Source organism: Chelonia mydas, chromosome 1 (genome assembly GCF_015237465.2).
Source record: "Chelonia mydas isolate rCheMyd1 chromosome 1, rCheMyd1.pri.v2, whole genome shotgun sequence".
NCBI classification, from domain to species: domain Eukaryota; kingdom Metazoa; phylum Chordata; order Testudines; family Cheloniidae; genus Chelonia; species Chelonia mydas.
In genome coordinates this window covers 138,757,906-138,777,929 of record NC_057849.1, presented here as the reverse complement: position 1 = coordinate 138,777,929, position 20,024 = coordinate 138,757,906, and the positions used below count along the sequence as shown (strand labels likewise).

The 20,024-nt window shown below is 44.0% G+C and overlaps 1 protein-coding gene across 5 annotated transcripts in view; it reads right to left on the bottom strand.

The window, feature by feature from the left end:
- The window catches only part of CNKSR2 (connector enhancer of kinase suppressor of Ras 2), a 379,302-nt gene that overhangs the window by 217,852 nt on the left and 141,426 nt on the right, over nucleotides 1-20,024 (bottom strand). The window lies entirely within an intron of this gene.

Sequence of the window (20,024 nt, the reverse complement as noted above, 5' to 3'; positions counted from 1 at the left end):
GGAGGGAGCAGGAAGCCATGAAGGGTGAAGCAGGTGCAGTTGGAGCAAAGAGGCGGTCAATACAGGGGACAGAATGCTCAGAGTGTAAACTGCAGAAAACATTCTGATGATTATCATCAGTGTCCCTCAGTCCCTGCTTGAAATGCTTTATGCAGCTACCGTGCTGGCTTCAGTCTCTGACTGGCTCCTCTCTTTGTGTTATCTTAATTCATCCTCCTGGTGCATATGCATTATGATACTGGTTTTAACTACATGATCTCATACTATTTTTTCCAGAGGACCCCTCTCTCATTTAGTGCAAAGGATGGATGCTGCTAGAGATATAAATTCCAGTTAGAGGAGCACACCTCCTGTGATAAATGAAGGAGGAGGAAGCTCCCTTTTATGGTCACCCTGTTAATAGCTGTTTTCTACTTGCTTTACCTGTAAAGGGTTAAAAAGTCCATAGGTAAAAGGAAGGGAGTGGACGCCTGACCAAAAGAGCCAATGGGAAGGCTAGAACTTTTTTAAATTGGGAAAAAACTTCCCCTTTGTCTGTCTGTGTTGTTCTCCCGGAGACCAGAGACAGGGCTGGAACTATGCTGTAAGAGCTTGGGCCAGGTATGAAAATCATCAGATCATACCTAGAAACTACTCATTTGAAACCCCAGATATGTAAGTAGATCAGGAAATGTCTAGGAAGATGCGATTAGGTTTCTCTCTTTTATTTCTTTATGGTTTCTGGACTCCTCTGTGCTAACCCCAGGTGATTTTGTTTTGTTTGTAACCTTTAAGCTGGACCTCAAGAAGCTATCTTGACGCTTAATCCTTGTAATTTTTTTTTAAAACCTAGCAAAAAGCCTAAGTTCCAGATGTATTTTCTTTCTTTTTGTTTTTAATGAAATTTACCTTTTTTAAGAACAGGATTGGATTTTTGTGTCCTTAAGAGGTTTGTGCATATGCTGTTTCATTAGCTGGTGGCAATAGCTGATTTCCTTTGTTTTCATTCTCAGCTCTTCCCCCGGGGGGGGGGGGGGGGTTAAGGGCTTGAGGGTACCCCACAGGAAGGAATTCCCAAGTTTGCCTTCCTGGGTTCTGAGAGGGGTTTTTGCACTTGGGTGGTGGCAGCATCTACCCATCCAAGGTCAAAGAAAAGCTGTAACCTTGGGAGTTTCATACAAGCCTGGAGTGGCCAGTATTAATTTATAGAATCCTTGCGGGCCCCCACCTTCTGCACTCAAAGTGCCAGAGTGGGGAATCAGCCTTGGCACCTGCACTAGCTCTGTTTGAGCAAGCACATTAAAAATAGCAGTATAGCTGCAGCAGGACAAACCACCTTGAGTACACACCTGTCAGAGACGCTAGGTGCATACTCCAGAAAGCTAGCCACTCATGCCGCTGCAATTACACTTCTATTTTTAGCACTGGCAGAGGTATGTCTCATCAAGCTGGAAATTATATCTTCCAGCTCCAGTGCAGACATTGCAAGCAACTATTTGCTATTTCCTTTTCTCCTTCTTGTTCATCGTATTGCTCCTGCCTTATTTACTGCACACTATTCAAACCCTGCTCTGAAGACTGAAGTTTTAATTTGCTCACAGGCTCATCACCAGAGTATAGTGCCTCACAAACATTACAGTCATAATTTATTGTTTCTATTTTACTGAGGGGGAAACTGAAACAGAGAGAGATTACTGTGAGAAGTATGCACTAAACGTTGATGCCCAACTTGAGACACCTAGGACCTGATTTTTCAGAGTATGTAGCATTTATACATAACTTTATATGTTGAAAGCACAGCTCCCATTGGCTTCAGTTGCAGCTGGGAGCGCTCAGCACATGTTCAAATCAAACACCGGGGTCTCAAGACATGCCCCCAGAAAATGAAGAACATACATTTAGTGATCACCTGGGGGAAGTTTGGTTTAAGTGTCTCAACTAGCATCACACTAGAACTCTGTGGCAGAGGCAAGGATACAATCCAATTCTTCAGGGCAGTATTCAGCTATCCTAACCATGAGACCCTACTTTCTTCCTGCAATCCCCTACCTCATTACTGCACACCTCCCAACTTCTCCAATAAACGAAACAGAGGTCCTACAGTGGACTTCACTATGCAACCCTGATTCATCCCCAGAGCAGGTCTATCCTATGAACTGAACGAGGCAGGGGTTCTGTGGAGAGAACAGTATGTGATCATGTAATTAAAGACTGTCACAGTGCATATCACAAGGGGGTCAAATTAAGGTTGCACAGGCAACCTTAATTCTGGCATTTTCTAACTTCTGAGTGCTAGACTTCGCAACCTTAATATGCTTCTTTTATCATAGAAATTGCACACACAACAAAAATCAAAGGTTTAAAAAAAAGCTAACTGAAAAAACATGTGGCAGCATATTGACACCCACATGGGTCATCAGAAGGTTTTATTCACCTTTAGATCCACCACACAAACCTGTGCCACTTGAGTTAACAGAGTAACTGACAGCAGCAATAGCTTGTAATCCTCTATGTGGAGCAACCACTAGAGGGGGAGGAGACACACACTTTGCCAGCAGGCTTCACAGATATTTGCCGACAAAAAGAAATGGCGAGACTCAGGAATCTTGGGTTCCACTTCAGGATCTGGAGGGGAGCATCCTCTGCTGGGCAGAAATATCTTCCCATTCCCTTCAAGTCTGATCTGTTCTGCCCTTTCCCTTCCGAACTGTCCCTGTCCTGTTTCTTCCCCACCCCAGTCCCATTCTCCTCAACTAGCCAGTACCAATCTCACTCCTCATGCTTCTCAGCCCAGTTGCAAGTCTCCAGCCAGTCCTAGTCCATACTCTGGCTCCACTCAAATCAGTGCCCCCCGCCCCCGCCCTGCCACACACTTCTGGTTCTGAGCCCCACTCTCCTAGCCCAGGCAGTTCCAGACTCCCCTCCCCATTGGCTTCCAATCCTCCCCTTTTCCCTCCCTCATTCCTAATCTCCTTGCCCAGCCAGCCCCAGTCCCCCTGCACCTGGGTCCCAGTTCCAGTCTTCTTGCCCACCTAATTCCAATCTACTCCCTCCCAACCCCCACATACAACCTTGAGTCCCAGTTTCCCTACCCCTCACCCCCAGCTTCCATGGCCAGTATTCTGGCCAGGAAGGTCTCTGAGAGCACTGGAGGGAGAGACTCCCTGCTCTCACTACCAATACCCGGACCTGTCACCAAAATGGCCCAGAGCAGCCAGAAACTGCAATCACAAAGCAAGTTCTGCACAGGCTGCTGCAGTCCCAAGACGGAGCATGATAAGTGCAGATGGAATCCTTAGGGAACTAAACTACAAAGTTCTAGCTTGTCTCTACTGCGTAAAGACAAACTGACTTTTCAAAGTCTTATAATTTGGCCAAATTTGGATGGATTTCCATGGAGTCAGCAAAAGGCACATCCCTGACACAAGGCACATCCCTGTCAATTTTTAAGTTTCTGCTCCAAAGCATGGGGGCATTACAACTGTTCAAAAGGTGGAAAAAAATTGGCCAAAGGGGCAAAACAATGTATTTTCCTCCACCCTCATTCTCAGAAATATTTGAACGAGTTGGGCTGACATTTCAAAAAACAAAACCAAAAAATTTAACCTGAGGCAGACACCCAATCTGGCAAAATTATCAACAGAAAATAGAATCTTATAATGGGAAGTGTCAGGCTACCAGCACTGCCTATAATATGTGATTATTAAATAAATAAATACATCCAGTTACTCTGAAAAACACTTCAGAGACTAGATGATTCTGGGAAATGAAACAGGATATAGATGTTGCAACTCAAGGCTAGAAAAGGTTAGCTGTGATAGAAGATTGTTACCATCTGCTGGCAGTGACCTCTGAAGAGAGTTGGTGGTCACAGCTCAGTCAGTTCCTGTCCAAATTACAGTTGTTACCCTTATTGGCACTTTTAATAGACAGAATAGGATTGAAAGGGCATGGAGATGGAACAATCTTCTCAGCTCATGCTTCAGGATCTCAGCTGGCCACCTGCAGGGGTCTGGAAGGGATTTCTCCCCATCCCCCAACATATTCTGGATTGATTTTTATCTCCTTCATTTGAAGCTTCAAGGATGGCCACAGCTGGAGATGGGACATTGAACAGGGAAGGCCAGGGTTCTGAGTTGGCACCAAGTATTCTCTCTCTCAGGTGCTTGGTTGGCTGGTTCCTGCACATGTGCTTATGGTCTAACTGATCACCATATCAGGAATCACCAAAAGGAATCTTTCCCCCAGTCAGATTGGCAGAAAAACCTCCTAAATTACATCTTCCTGGGTAGCGTGTGGGTGTGGCTCACTTGTCAGAATTATCTGGGTATAATTTACATAATCACTCTCTGCCTTTGTGTGGGTCTTGGGCATTGGTGCACCTTGATTCCTCCCATTATCTGTCTGTGACACGTAACACTCTAGACTCCTCTGGGCTGTAATAAATTGGTCTGATTTTGGTTGTTGAATTTAGTGTATGGGTGCTCAGTAGTGTATGGGTGCCGGCTTGTGATGTTCAGGGGGTCTGATTTGTGGTCCTTTCTGCTCTTAAACTCTATGACTCTAGCTTCCCACTCCTGGATGGGGGAGCTGGGCTCCGCACCAGGGGACAGGAGCCGTTGCTCCCAGCTGAGCATGGGGCGGGCTCACTCTCCAGCCCACCACCAATGACCCATCATTCAAATACGTTAAGGTCTGCTATAAAGAGGGTGGTGATCAATTGTTCTCCATGTTCATTGCATGTAGCACAAGAAGTAATGGGCTTAATCTGCAGCAAGGAAGATATTAGGAAAAACTTTCTAACTATAAGAGTAGTTTAGTTCTGGAATAGACTTCCAAGGGAAGTTGTGGAATCCCCATCATTGGAGTTTTTAAAAACAGGTTGGACAAACACCTGTCAGCAGTGGTCTAGGTTTACTTGGTCCTGTCTAAGTTTAGGGTGACTGGACTTCATGATCTCTCAAGGTCCCTTCCAGCCCAACATTTCTATGACTCTATTATCCCCCTGGCTGCAAAACCTGCTTCCGCCATTGCTGAGGTATAGGGGGAAATTTGCATTGTTGCTGTTCTTGTACCTTCGCTGTAGATCAAGGACTTCAGTCTGCAAGAGATGCCAGCACTTTCCAGAACTGAACATGCTAATTTAAGAAACAAACATTTAATGAATTTTGAAGCAAATAATTCCTGATTTCTTAATACTTTCCTCCACAAACGTTCCAGAGAGTTTAACGGCGGTTGCTTCTCAGGATTAGCTTTGCATGCTTAGACTTAAGACCATATAAAACTTTGCATGTTACTGTAAAGTAGCATGGAATATACCTTTACTTCACAGCTTTAAACAAGCTTTCTCCGACTTTCCCAGCGTGAAGGAAAAATCTAGTAGGCCTAAACTAATAGGCCTAAAACTTTGGTCAAGCTAACTGTGTATATGAAGCATAAGAAGAGAGTGAGGAAAATTGCATTGAGGGGCAATTGCAACAGCACAGCTTAAGAAATGTAACCATAACCTCTAGAAGTTAGAAAAAACCATTAACCGCAAAGGAAACACCTGTCAATAACAGGTAAAGCTTGTTTTGCTAAACTCCAAGTAAGGCAAAGCTACTGTTGAAGCTTGCACTATATGCCAAATAAGGAAAATGCTGTTGAAGTAAGAGGGTTTGACAAATTGTGGTTTTCAGCAATATAAGCTCCTGTATTTCTGTTTTCACCAGAGCAGTTCTGGCTGACTCTCCCTGTATGCGCATGCTTGAATAAAGCTGGCCTCAGGCTTGTTCCGATCCAAACACAACGCATGGTTAATTTTCCACCACACCAGCCTTCCCTGGAGTTTGAAGCTTGTTTGATGCAAATGGAGCTAAAGACTAAGGGGGAACAGGAGAAACTAATTTTGTTTGTACTTAGAATCATAGAATATCAGGCTTGGAAGGGACCTCAGGAGGTCATCTAGTCCAACCCCCTGCCCAAAGCAGGACCAATCCCCAATTAAATCATCTCAGCCAGGGCTTTGTCAAGCCTGACCTTAAAAACTTCTAAGGAAGGAGATTCCACCACCTCCCTAGGTAACGCATTCCAGTGTTTCACCACCCTTCTAGTGAAAAAGTTTTTCCTAATATCCAACCTAAACCTCCCCCACTGCAACTTGAGACCATTACTCCTTGTTCTGTCATCAGCTGCCACTGAGAACAGTCTAGATCCATCCTCTTTGGAACCCCCTTTCAGATAGTTGAAAGCAGCTATCAAATCCCCCCTCATTCTTCTCTTCCGCAGACTAAACAATCCCAGTTCCCTCAGCCTCTCCTCATAAGTCATGTGTTCCAGTCCCCTAATCATTTTTGTTGCCCTCCGCTGGACTCTTTCAAATTTTTCCACATCCTTCTTGTAGTGTGGGGCCCAAAACTGGACACAGTACTCCAGATGAGGCCTCACCAATGTCAAATAGAGGGGAACAATCACGTCCCTCGATCTGCTGGCAATGCCCTACTTATACGTCCCAAAATGCCATTGGCCTTCTTGGCAAAAAGGGCACACTGTTGACTCATATCCAGCTTCTCGTCCACTGTAACCCCTAGGTCCTTTTCTGCAGAACTGCTGCCGAGCCATTCGGTCCCTAGTCTGTAGCGGTGCATGGGATTCTACCGTCCTAAGTGCAGGACTCTTCACTTGTCCTTGTTGAACCTCATCAGATTTCTTTTGGCCCAATCCTCCAATTTGTCTAGGGCCCTCTGTATCCTATCCCTACCCTCCAGCGTATCTACCTCTCCTCCCAGTTTAGTGTCATCTGCAAACTTGCTGAGGGTGCAATCCACAACATCCTCCAGATCATTTATGAAGATATTGAACAAAACCGGCCCCAGGACCGACCCTTGGGGCACTCCACTTGATACCGGCTGCCAACTAGACATGGAGCCATTGATCACTACCCGTTGAGCCCGACAATCTAGCCAACTTTCTATCCACCTTATAGTCCATTCATCCAGCCCATACTTTTTTAACTTGCTGGCAAGAATACTGTGGGAGACCGTGTCAAAAGCTTTGCTAAAGTCAAGGAACAACACATCCACAGCTTTCCCCTCATCCTTGATGAAAAACAATGCACTATTATTGAAATTGTGCATATGGGCAACCAACTATTTTGTCTCACTGTGTAAGAAAAGCAGACAAACAGCACTCTTGTGTTAATCATATTATTATAGGCAATTTAGGAAGTTATTAGTATTCAATACAACCAATTCAGCACAAGCTATATCACAGAAATGTCGAGTTTCATTGAAAACTGGTACCAATATAAAGCACGGGTTTTCAGGAAATAGACAATAATACCTTTTATTATTTTCTAAAACTGCATTACTGATTAAGGAAATTTTGCTAATAGTATTCATGATGCTTTATCAAACTTAATGCTATAATTGTTGATTCCCTACTGCAGTGAAATTTATGGCAGGTATTTCAGTTGTTGATATGTTTGCTGATATAGCAAACAAATTCACAGAACACATTTGATCCTCTGTCTTGGGCAGAAAATTCTAGACATGCTCCATTTGTATTGTCCAAGAAAAAAGAAAGAGTAGGCACTGGATGAACTGCTCTTTGTGCATCTTATCTTCCCTGATTCACAGATTGTATTACTGTTTTCTTACGACCTCTTTCTGGACACAGGTTTGAATTTGTGACACGGAGGTGTGGGGGTGGGTGGGGGTGGGGGAGTGGGGAGGAATTGGGTAAAGAAAAAGTGTTGTCAGAATGACTGGGCAAGGGAAAATACTCTGCTCTTTTCAAATAACCAGGAAAGCCTACAGGGAAACGACTGATGAGGAAAACTCTGCACTTCAATTTTGAAAGGTAAATGATATGCTTCAAGTACAATATGAAAATAGCTAAAATAATACAAAGGGAAAGAAGCAGCAAAAGTGACTAGGCCACCTTTACATCTTCCTTTTATTGGGGGCAAGCAAACAGCCCCGCACAAGTTAGAGAAGCCACAAAGCTACCCTAAGTTATGATGGCTAAGACAAGTCCCCTTTACGGTAGTTGTCTGGGGTCAGTGGTGTGTGCCACACTCCAGTTCCACATTCTCTGGTGCCCATCAACATTCCCTAAATCAGCTGGTAATTAAGGGCTATTTTAAAGGTCATTGCACCACTCTGGCGGCACAAAATGACCTTACAGGAAGCTGAAGATCAGACCTGCAGTCTTACAAATAACTTCTGAACTTTCCAGGATATCCTGTGCTACAATGAAATCAACCAGTTACTGCATTCTAGTGAGCAGTAGAGATTTTACATTACTATGGTATTGACAAGATCACTAACAATAGTGGTAAAATCCTGTACTTTTATTAGTTCATTTTTAAATGTGCTTAAGTGTTTAAACTTGGTTCTAAAATAGCTAGTTTGTTTTTAAACAGCCTGAATATGAATTTTATTTTAATTACAACTTAAATATTTCATAGTTCTCTAGCCAACAGAATATGCTTTAAATTTTTTTTTCCATCTTTGCAAAGTCAAATTCAACAGGAAAATTTATTTTGTTCCCCATAAATGGCAAATTAATGATTATCCCAAACAATTATACTGGGGAAAAATTGTAGAAAATAACCATTAAGTAGATTTTAGCTCAAAGTCTCCTTTCTATAATCATGCTTGCTTTGTTTTTAACATTTACAGTATCACTTCACGAACTAGATGCTCCCATCACATACAGCATTACATAATTAGGATGGGAACATTTAATTATTCTCCAGGGTGTTTGCACTTACTCTGGTATTTCAACAAAAATGTTCTCTGGCCAGACTTTCCACAACCAGGAACATAACTTCCAGAACACCATCTTTACACAGATCTAGAACAGCTTTCCACGTTAATCTTTTCTGGAGGCTTCAGTATGTAATAACATGTCTCAAATTAATCAGTGTTATTTAAGGGCTTTATATATTGATTAGGAATGTATCTACACAGTACAACGGATCTCCAGTTGTTTTAAATAGTAACTAAAACTGGTAAACAACACTTGTGAATTTTTTGACCCACTGGATTTCAAACCCCATTCTTCCCAGTTAAATAATTTCTAGTGTTCCTGTTGCTGTTCAGATTTATTTAACAAGTATGTCTTGCTAAGCAAAAAGGTAAGCTTGTAAAGCCCATTCTGAGGAATCAGAGATCAATAAGGATGAACAGCTAAGAAGGAGGAAAACAATCGATTGTGTGTTTTCCCTTATCTTTTTTTCTTCGATTCTTATCAGGTATTTGGTTTAATAACACAGAGTATTTTATTAGCTATAGAAATATTCTGATTCAAATTAAAAATTCCTTTGCTCTACTATTTGAAATTACCATTTCTTGAAAGGCAAAGAAATAGATTTAATCCCTGTTAATAGAAATAAAATTATGATTTGCTGTGCTCACGGAGGCTATGTCTTTACTAACAGCAGCATGTAGAGTACATACGCTGCATACAACCCCTAGCATAGGTATAAACAGGAGTGTAGACCATGAGGCACTGCATAGGTGAGAAGAGTACAGGTACACCAGAACCTCAGGGAATACACCCTACAGGACTCCCTTCACATGAAAGCGGTGCCTCCCATGTCTACATTATATTGCCATTTTTAGCAATACAGTGTCCCGATGTATCCCCTCTGCCATAGCTGTTCCCCGCAGCAGTGAAAGTCTCCAGCAGTGCGGAAGCAGCAGAGAAATGCTCTGACAGCACCCCGCTGCTGGAGCCTTTCCCCCGCCAGAGTGAGCTGCCGGAAAGACTTCAGCAGCAAGGAAAGGCTCTGGCAGGGGGGAGGAAGTGAGACACTAGGTTGGTAAAAAGAGCAGGGAACTGCCTGAACCTTTCCCCACTGCCTCCCGCTCGCCAGAGCCTTTCCTCACCATAGTAAAAGTCTCTGGCAGCAGGGAACTCCTGGAGCCTTTCCGATTTGCTTCCCCCTGCCAGGGCCTTTCATTGCTGCATGTAGCTACACATTACAGTGTGGATATAGCCTCTCTTTTCACTGAGGCATGTAGCTACTTGTATCCTACACATCACTGACAGCATAGACAAGGTTGGCTGGTAAACATCACTTTAAAAATTGCTGTGATATTCAAAATTTAGTATCAATAAAGTAAGTTATTAGAATGTGATCTAACGTTTATACATAATTGATAACACATTCAAGTAGATACATGTGCAATTGAGCACTCTGCCTATTACAGCCCAAACTGTGATCTCACGGCCAAGGAGGTGAGGAACTAAGACAATATTCACTGGGATCTCAAAAACTACTCATGCTGTCAGAACTATAGCAGCTTTAATATTTCTTGTCTCATTAAAACAAATATAGGTCAGCATTATTCATGAAGAGCAAAACCACCATCTGAACTTTCCATGACTGTCCAACAATTAATGTCTTATCCTAACTAAATATTCAATTTCCTAGCCAAACTAAAACACTAATGAGTGTCACCACTGTAGCATAGCTAAACACTATGATAAAGCATCCAAATAATTTTTGTAACTGTTTACAATTACTCTATTTTTGTCATTTACACTTTGTTTCTCTCTGTAATGAAATTTAACTTGGACTAGGTTTTTTGGAGTCATCGGGAACCAAACATAGGTACTACCACATGAGATCGGACCAGAGACACATCCAAATGCTTCAGAGGAAGATGCAAGAAATCACAAAGTGGTTGGTTTATGCCCTGAAGCATAAAGGTTTATATAGCTCATTTATTTTTTATCATATTTAGTGAAACTGTAGATGTTCTCATTATTCCATTTTTAAAAATCCCATCTAAAATATTGGTGGGAATTACATATTGTGGTAGTGAGTTTTACAAGCTAACTGGTATTTTCATCATTTGTCGATTTATTGCCTTTCAATTTAATTGAATGTCCCCGTGTTCTTGTATGACAGAGAGAATTAACTTTCTCTCCACATATTTTTTTTGCCTCATCTTTCCTCTTATATATCTCTAAACTTTCTCTGTTTTTCTAATTATTCAGGGGATTTTTTCCATACCGCTAATCATTTTAGTCACCATTCTCTTGATCTGACCTCAAATTATTGCCTCGTCTTCTTTCTACCCTTCTTCTCCACACTCACTGAGCACACCATCTACACCAGGTATTTTATATTCCTCACCTTTAATCCCATTCTACAACACCTCAAATCTGATTTCCACTCCCTGCGCTTCACTGAAACTGCTCTCATCGAGACCTTCAGTGACCTCATCCTAGCCATATCTAAGGGCTTTCATCTTCACTCTCCTTGAACTTTGACATTGTCCACTATATTCTTCTCAAAATCCTATCATTCCTAGGCCTTCCTGACCCTATCCTCTCCTGTTCCCCCCTCTCCCCAGCTCTTGGATCACTCCCTCAAGGTCTTATTTGGTGAGTCTTTCTCCACTACTCTCCCTCTTTCAGTGGGGGCCCCTCAGGCCTCTGCCTTACCTCTTCTCTTCTCCTTGCACACACACTCTCAGAAACGTGATTTTGACTTCCCTCCTTGAAATGATGACTCGCAAATCTGTGAGTTTGCTGCAGACCTGCTTTCCTCCATCCATACTAAAATTTCAGCCCCTCTCTGACATCTTTTCATGGATGTCCAACTCCACCTGGCCAAAAGCAAGCTGCTGACCTTTCCCCAAAGCACCCCCATCTTTCAATCTCGCTGTATTATTGCACAGAGCACCCCCATCATCCTATTACTCAAGCCCATAATTTCAGTTTTATTTTCTGACTCTTTTGCCCTCTCCTTTGACAAAACATCCAGGCTGTATTTAAATCTCAACATGCCTTCCTGCACAACTTCAAGACCGGTCCTTTCCTCTTTGCCCATGTTGCTAAAAATCCCAGCCAATCTCTGAACATCTCATTCCTTCACTACTTCAATCTCCACCTCTAAGGCCTCAATGCCTGCAACTCTGCCGCACTCAAATCTATTCAAAGTGTTCCTGCTACGATAATCTTCCTCACCCCTCTCTCAAACTCCCTCCATTGGCTTTTCCTTTTTCCATTTCATGAAGAACAAATTTCTCATGCTAACCATCAAAACTCTCAAAAATTGAGCCCTGCCCTACCTGTGTCTTCTATTATCTTATTACAAAGCTGGCTTCCAGTCTGGTTTTACCTACTATGCCAGCTTCAGTCACCTACTTGTCTGCTTCTCCCACATGTACCTTTACTCTTTTCCCTATGCCATCCGTCATATATGGTAATATCTCCGAAGGAAAATCCATAAAGTCTCTGCCTTCATCTGTCTCCTCAAATTCACCAAAAAGCATACAGAAAATTGCCATCTGATAACAGGTAGGTAGTTGGCAACTTGTGATCCCTGCTACTGATGGGATGAGAACCAAACACACTGATAGGATGCTTTGCATAGGTTATCTTTTGTTACCTTGTGATCCCCACCTCCCTGCTTGACCTGCTTCATTTTGTCTTTTAGACTGCAAGTTCTTTGGAACAGGTACTGTCATTTACTATATTTATACAATACCTTAGTAAAATGGGACTCTGACTCAGCTGATCTCTCTAAGCACCACTGCAATATAAATGTGAAATAATATTTCTGCTACGTTTTTCTTTTGAGACAGGGTGACCACAACTGAACTTCATGTTCTAGGTGAGTGCATAACAGATTTGAATAATGACATTACAGTATTCATGTTATTTCTATACCATCCTTTGCACATTCTAACACTGTTTGCTTTTTCAACCCCTACTGAGCAGTGAGTAGGGAATTTCAATAAATTGTCCACAATGACATCTAGGTCTTTTTCCTGAGTGGTTGCAGTTGAGTAAAACCCAGATGTATGTATGGAGTTCAAATTATGCATGGAAATGCACATTGAAAAGTATTTGTCAACAATTCCATCTGTATCCAATTTGCCTATTCACCTAGCTTTGTTAGATTCCTCTGAAGTTTTTCCACAATCTTCTAGTCTGGACTATACTAAATAACACCTGTAACTATTGCCACCTCACTTTTCACCCTCTGTTTCAGACCACTGGTAAGCTCAATATATTTTCTTATTTTTATTTATACACATACATACATACACACAAATACAGGGTATTATCTTTGCGTGTGTAAGAAAAAAAAACAGTTACTAACTTTTCTCTAGCTGTTGTTCTGCAAGATGTGTTGCCCATGTCCATTCCAATGTAGGTGTGCACGCCCCAAGCACAGCTGCCAGAATTTTTTCCCTTAGTGGTATCTGTAGGGTTGGCTCCAGTGCACTCTGGTGCCAGCGCTCATAGTGCCGGTATAAAGGGACCTACCAACCCCACACCCCTTCAGTTTCTTCTTCCCAACTGACTCCAGTAAGAGGGGATGGAGGGCAGGTCTTGGAATGGACATGTGCAACACAGCTCAAAGAACAACAGTTTTTTTCATTTTCGAGTGCTTGCACATGTCCATTCCAATATAGGCAACTCACAAGCAGTTGCACAGGACATGGGCTCAGAGTTCAAGTACAAGCTGACTACAAGACCGCCAGCCAAAGCTGGCATCATCTCTGGCCTGTTGGATAATGGCATAGTGCACTGAGAATGCGGGCACCAAAGACCAGATTGCTGCCCTGCAGGTATCTTGAATAGCAATTTGCGCTAGAAAAGCAGCCGAAGATGCCCAAGATCTTATAGAATAAGCAGTCAGGTTATCCAGAGGAGGGTCTCTCATGAGTTTGTAACATGCCTGGATACACAATGTAATCCCAAGATGGAATCCTTTGGGCAGAAATGGAGAGTCCCTTTATTCTCTTTGCTATCATTATAAACAGCTGAGGCGATCTGTGGAATGGTTTTGGGCGTTTGAATATAAAATGCCAAGGCCCGTCTAACATCCAAGGAATGTAGGCGCTGTTCCTCCCTATTGGCATGCAGCTTAGGGCAGTATACTGGCAGAAAAAGTGCTTGGCTGCAGTGGAATTGTGAGACTACTTTCAGGAGGAACTTTGGATGCGAATGCAGCTGCACTTTGAAGAAGATTGTATATGTGGGTTCTGATGTGAAGAGTCGGCTCTCCGAAACCCTCCTAGCCAAAGTGATGGCCACTAAGAAAGACGCTTTCCAGAAGAGGTACAACAGCGAGCATGTTGCTAGAGGCTTGAAGGGTATACCTATATACTTTGACAGGATGAGGTTTAGGCACCAAGAAGGAATCGGCTCCTTTACCTGAAGGTACACCAACTCCAGGCCTTTGAGAAAACTGATTACCATTTCGCGCAAAAAGACCAATCTTTTGTTGATTTTAGGATGCAAGGCTGAAATGGCTACCAGGTGGACCTTGATTGAGGAAAAGGCCAGACCTTGCTGTTTCAAGATCAGAAGGTACTCCAAAATAATTTGCAATGAGGACTGTGCAGGAGGAATGCCACACTGGAAAGACCAGGTGGAGAATCGTTTCCACTTTGCCAAATAAGACACACTGGCGGAGGGTTTTCTACTGCCCATTAAAATTCTACAGACCTGCTGCAAGGAAGCTTGCTCTTCAGGATTCAGCCATGGAGGTTTCAGGCTGTCAAATGAAGAGAGCTGAGGTTCATGTGGAGCAGCCAACTGTGGTCTTGGGAGATCAGGTTCCAATGTAGCAGAAGCCAGACTGGGATCTCCACCGAAAGGCTTGACAGGGTGGTGAACCAGTGCTGTCTGGGCCATGCCAAGGCTATGAGGATGACCCATGCTCAGTCCTCCTTGATCTTCAGCAGAACCTTGTGTATCAATGGACTGGGGGGAAAGGCATAATACAGGTGAGTTGTCCACGCTAATAGGAAGGTGTCCATAGGAGAGCCCAGGCTGCAGCCCCACAGGAAGCAAAACTAATGGCATTTTCTGTTGTCATGGGTAGCAATCAGGTCTATAAGGGGAGTCCCCTATCTTTGGAAGATGTCCCTTGCAATGTCTGGTCGAAGCGACCACTTGTGGTGAGCGGAGAAGGACCTGCTGAGGCAATCCGCGAGTTGGTTCTGTGTTCCTGGCAGGTAAGATGTTCCTAGATAAATTGAGTGTGTGATGCAGAACTCCCACAGCCAGACTGCCTCCTGACATAATGGGGAAGAACACACTCTACCCTGCCTGTTGATGTAATAAATGGCGGTTGTATTGTCCGTGAGAACTGAAACTGTCTTGTCCGTAATGTGGGGTGGCCCACCCTGAGTTCCCTGATATTGATATGAAGAGAAAGCTCTTCTTGGGATCACAGACCTGGAGTCCTGAGGGGCCCTAAGTGGGCTCCTCAACCCAATGCCTAGGCATCGGAGACCAGGGTCACCAGCAGTTGAGGCCTTGAAAAAAGTGCTCCTGCACAAACTGTGCTTTGGTGCAACCACCAGTCAGTGAATCAAGGAAATTGTTGCAAGGGTCATGGTGTTGCAAGGGTGAATATACTGTGGCCAACCAGGCCTGGAGAGGTCTGACACATAGCTTGTGTGTTGTACCACATATTTGCATGATGGCATGTAGTCCAGAAGGCTCAAGCATATCCAGACTGTGGTGACCGGATGGATCTAACGGGAACTTACGTTCGAGACCGAGTGAAAACAATCCTCTAGAAGTAAGGTCTTTCCCATACAGAGTCAAGAACTACCCCTATGAACTCTATCCTTTGTACAGGAATAAGGGTGGATTTCTGATAGTCTATTAGTAGGCCTAAGGCCCAAAAGATCGATCGGATGAGATGGATGTTGGATTCCAACTGAGCTCTGGACCTTGATTAGCCAGTCATCAAGATATGGGAATATAAGACCTCCCTTTCTCCTGAGGAAAGCCATGACTACTGCCATACATTTAGTGAAGATCGTGGGGCGGCTGACAGGCCAAACAAGAGAACCAAGAACTGGTTCACAACAAATTTTAGGAACCTTCTGTGGCTTGGAAAAATTGATATGTGGAAGTATGCATCCTTTAGATCAAGGGCAGCATACCAACCCATGGACTGAGCAAAGGAATGATGGAAGCCAAGGAGACCATGCAGAACTTCAAGCTCTTGAGATAGTGGTTCAAATGATGCAGGTCTAGGATCGGTCTGAGACCCCCTACTCCAGCTTCTGGAATTAGGAAGTAATGGGAATAAAATCCCTTTCCTTTTAGATGATGTGGAACCTCTTCCATGGCTCCTACCTGAAGGAGGGATTGGACTTTTTGTTCCAATAGTTGCTTGTGAGAAGGGTACCTGAAGGAGGATGGGTGGATAAAAATTGGAGGGTATAACCTAATTCTATTGTGCTTAGAACTCAACGGTCCAAGGTAATATGGGTCCAGGCATTGAGGAAATGGTAGAGTTGGTTGTAAAAGGGGGTAACTGCATCCAGAACTGAAGGGATTGAGATGTCGTACTTGAGCGTTTTGTAAAAACGAGGGCTTCAAGCTGCTTGAGGGCCTGGGGCAGATTGTGTCAGCCCTGAGGAGGAGGTTGCTGGACAGGGTCTATGTCTGAACACTTTGTTCTTCCTCTTCCGCTGGTCTTGCCTGGCAGGCTCTGTAAAATAGTGTCAGTCTGTTGAGGACTGTAGTGTTTTCTGGACACTACCAGTGTATAAACCCCAGAGATTTTAGGGTCGCCCTGGAGTCCTTAAATCCATGGAGTTTCGTGTCTGTTTGCTGTGAAAAGAGTGATGGCTCTTCAAATGGGAGATCATGGAAGGTTTTCTGTACCTCCTGAGGAAACCTCGAAGACTGTAACCACGAGCTTCTGCACATGTTAACAGCTGTGGCCTTCTACCTGGCCACAGAACTGGCAGCACCGAAGGCTGCCTGCAGGGAGACCCGGGCTAATGTCTTCTCTTCTTCAACTAACAAAGAGAACTCCTGCCTGGCATCTTGGGAGAGTATGTCCTTAAATTTTTACATATTAAAATCACAGAGACCTAGTAAAGCTTGCTAGTTCATTATTCAGAGATTTAGCCCATCTGTCTAATAGGCTTTTCAGCTAAACAAGTCCACCTTTTGGGGGAACTTTGCCTTGGGTGTGGGGCCCACTTGACATTGACAGTCCCTCTCATTGATGGCAACCACCACTAGGGACCCTGGAGGAGAGAGTGAAAACTGAAATTCATACCCTTTGGCTAGTGCACAGTATTTGCGCTCAGTCCTTTTGGCCGTAGGAGGAAGGGAAGCAGGGATCAGCCAGAGCACTCTAAACAGGTCCATGATTGTCTCATTAAGGGGTAGAGCCACTTTTGAGTGACCTGCTGCTGACAAAATGTCCAGTAAAGCATGTGTCATCTCTTTGAGCATTTTGGCTTGGATATCTAAGTTCAAGGCCACCCACTTCAATAAGTCCTGGTAGGCCTTGTGGTCCTCTTGAGGTGAGGATACATCAGTATCCATCACTGCCTCATCTAAGGATGAGCAGGAAGAGGCTAAGACTGGTTGAGGGTCCTCCACCTCTTCCTCTGTTTCGAATGAGACCTGTGGGATCTCCTCTTGAGGTTCAGCACCAGAATTCAGGTTGGGGGTCTCACGGCACGGTACCAGAGGTGCCCTACTTTCCAAGGCCACAGAATATGAACACCTTGAAATGTTACCCTGTCTCGGGGGAAACCCCGCAAGTTCCAAAAAGACCATTGCATGGGTGCTGGTCCCCACGGTCCCACAGGCCAAGTGTTCAGGGGCAGCATAGCGACTCAGGCAACAGCAGAGTGGAAACAGAACAGGGAGTAGTGCTGGCCGTCCTGATGATGGTGAGAGTAGGATCCCTCTTCAGACTCCAATAATGAAGACGAGCTGCGGTGGGGAGACCAAGGCAGTGCCAGCCCTTTTGGTGCCAGTGAACAGCACCATGGAGAGGCCCAAGCTAAGGCTACCATAAGAGGTTTTCCCCTAGAGGGTGGCTGTAGTGCCATACAAAAGCTGGGGAATGGCTCTCTGTTGCTCATACATACTGGTGGTGCTGAGTCCTGAATCTCCAGGGACCCCAGGACTGGGAGAATGAGTAGGTTTCAAGCAGCCACAAATGCCTCTGCGGTTGACAGTACCGCATACTGACTGGTACGCTGTCTGCTGGAGGATGGCACTTCCCATGCCGGAGATAGAAGAGCCTACGGGGGTACTGAGGCTGGCGGAGGTGGCTGCTGTAGTGCAGAAGAAGGAGAGCAGCCCGACATGGGTCTCATTTTATCCAGAACCCCTTGCCTGCTTCCTTTTGGCACAGGGGAACGACTCTTCTCCTGGTGCTTACAGTGCTTCTTCTTAGGGCACCAGGTAGGAGAATCACTGCCAAACTGGTGGGAGGAGCACTTCACACCAAAGCTGATGCTGGTCTTAGGGCTGTGTCCATGAGGAGGACCTTCAACCTCACCTCCCGGTCTTTCTTGGTGCGGGGTCTGAAGTCCCTGCAGATCTGGCAACAGTCTTTCCAATGAGCTTCCCCTAGGCACCTGAGACAGCTGGAGTGCAGGTTGCACAAGGGCATCGACTTGCCATAGGAAGCGCAAGATTTGCAGCCTGGTGTCCTAGACATATCCTGGCACTGGGGAATGGACAAGCTTCTCCAAGCAAGGGCAGAGGCATCCAAAACTTACTAACTACTTAAACTACACATACATGAGAAAGAGAAGAAAAACCAGTGGGAGAAATTGCCTGAGCAATGAGGGAAGTTCCAGCAACTGTTACAGGCGGTAAGAAGGAACTGAAGGGGCACAGGGTCGGCAGGGTCCGTCCTACTGGCGCTATGAGTGTGCAGCACCAGAGGTATCCGACGGATACCACTAAGGAAAAATAATCCAGCAACTGTGCTTGGGGCAAGCACACACCTACATTGGAAAGGACATGTGCAAGCATTCGAAGAAGAACAGTTCCAACAAGCAGCATTTCAACATTTTGCCAAGGCTGCACCATTAAAAACTTCATTATTTAAATGCTTGTAGAGATCAGTCAGTCAAAGATGACAAACTCAGGCTTACTACAAATGCTCATACTTTTTGTCCCACAGGGGAAAAATGTCAGTGCAGCTGAAGAATTCAAGGAGACTTTTTTGTTCTGCAGTTATTGTAAAATCAAAAGTGTCAGCAGCCTAAAGAATTGCTCTTGCTAGGCATTTGATTTGGGAGCATTTAAAAAAATATTTATAGAAAATCTTTTGTACAGCCTCATATCCAGCGAAGTAGAAATGAAGATAATTTACTTGAGTACTTAAGTAGCATAATGACAGGTTTCAGAGTAGCAGCCGTGTTAGTCTGTATTCGCAAAAAGAAAAGGAGTACTTGTGGCATCTTAGAGACTAACCAATTTATTTGAGCATAAGCTTTCGTGAGCTACAGCTCACTTCATCGGATGCATACTCTGGAAAATACAGAAGATGTTTTTATACACACAGACCATGAAAAATTGGGTGTTTATCACTACAAAAGATTTTCTCTCCCCCCACCCCACTCTCCTGCTGGTAATAGCTTATCTAAAGTGATCACTCTCCTTACAATGTGTATGATAATCAAGGTGAGCCATTTCCAGCACAAATCCAGGGCTTAACAAGAATGTCTGAGGAACGGGGGGGGGGGGGGGGGGGGGGGATAAACAAGAGGAAATAGGTTATTTTTTATAATGAATCAACCATTCCCAGTCTCTATTCAAGCCTAAGTTAATTGTATCCAATTTGCAAATTAATTCCAATTCAGCAGTCTCTCGTTGGAGTCTGTTTTCGAAGTTTTTTTTGTTGAAGGATAGTCACTTTGAGATCAGAAATCGAGTGACCAGAGAGACTGAAGTGTCTTATCAACAGCAATAAAGATTATGCAAGTGGAACGTAGTAAGCATTTCTACTAATGATAAATGAGCCAGGAGGAGTAGGTTTCATTCTCCCATAGCTTTATTGGGTCTGCAGTGGTAACACGAGTAAAAAGTAGTATAAACTTTAAACTTTTTCACTGAAATAAACAGATGCTACTGTGTATGCCTAGAGAGCAGATTTGTTGAGTCAAATGTCATTTTTACATAGCCATTTCTGTGACCATAACCACATTTTAATATCTGTTGCCTATCAGCAGAGATGGGCCCAAATCAGAGTTTGAATTGAGATGCAAGCTTCTCCAAAAAGGGATATTCAGATCCAGCGT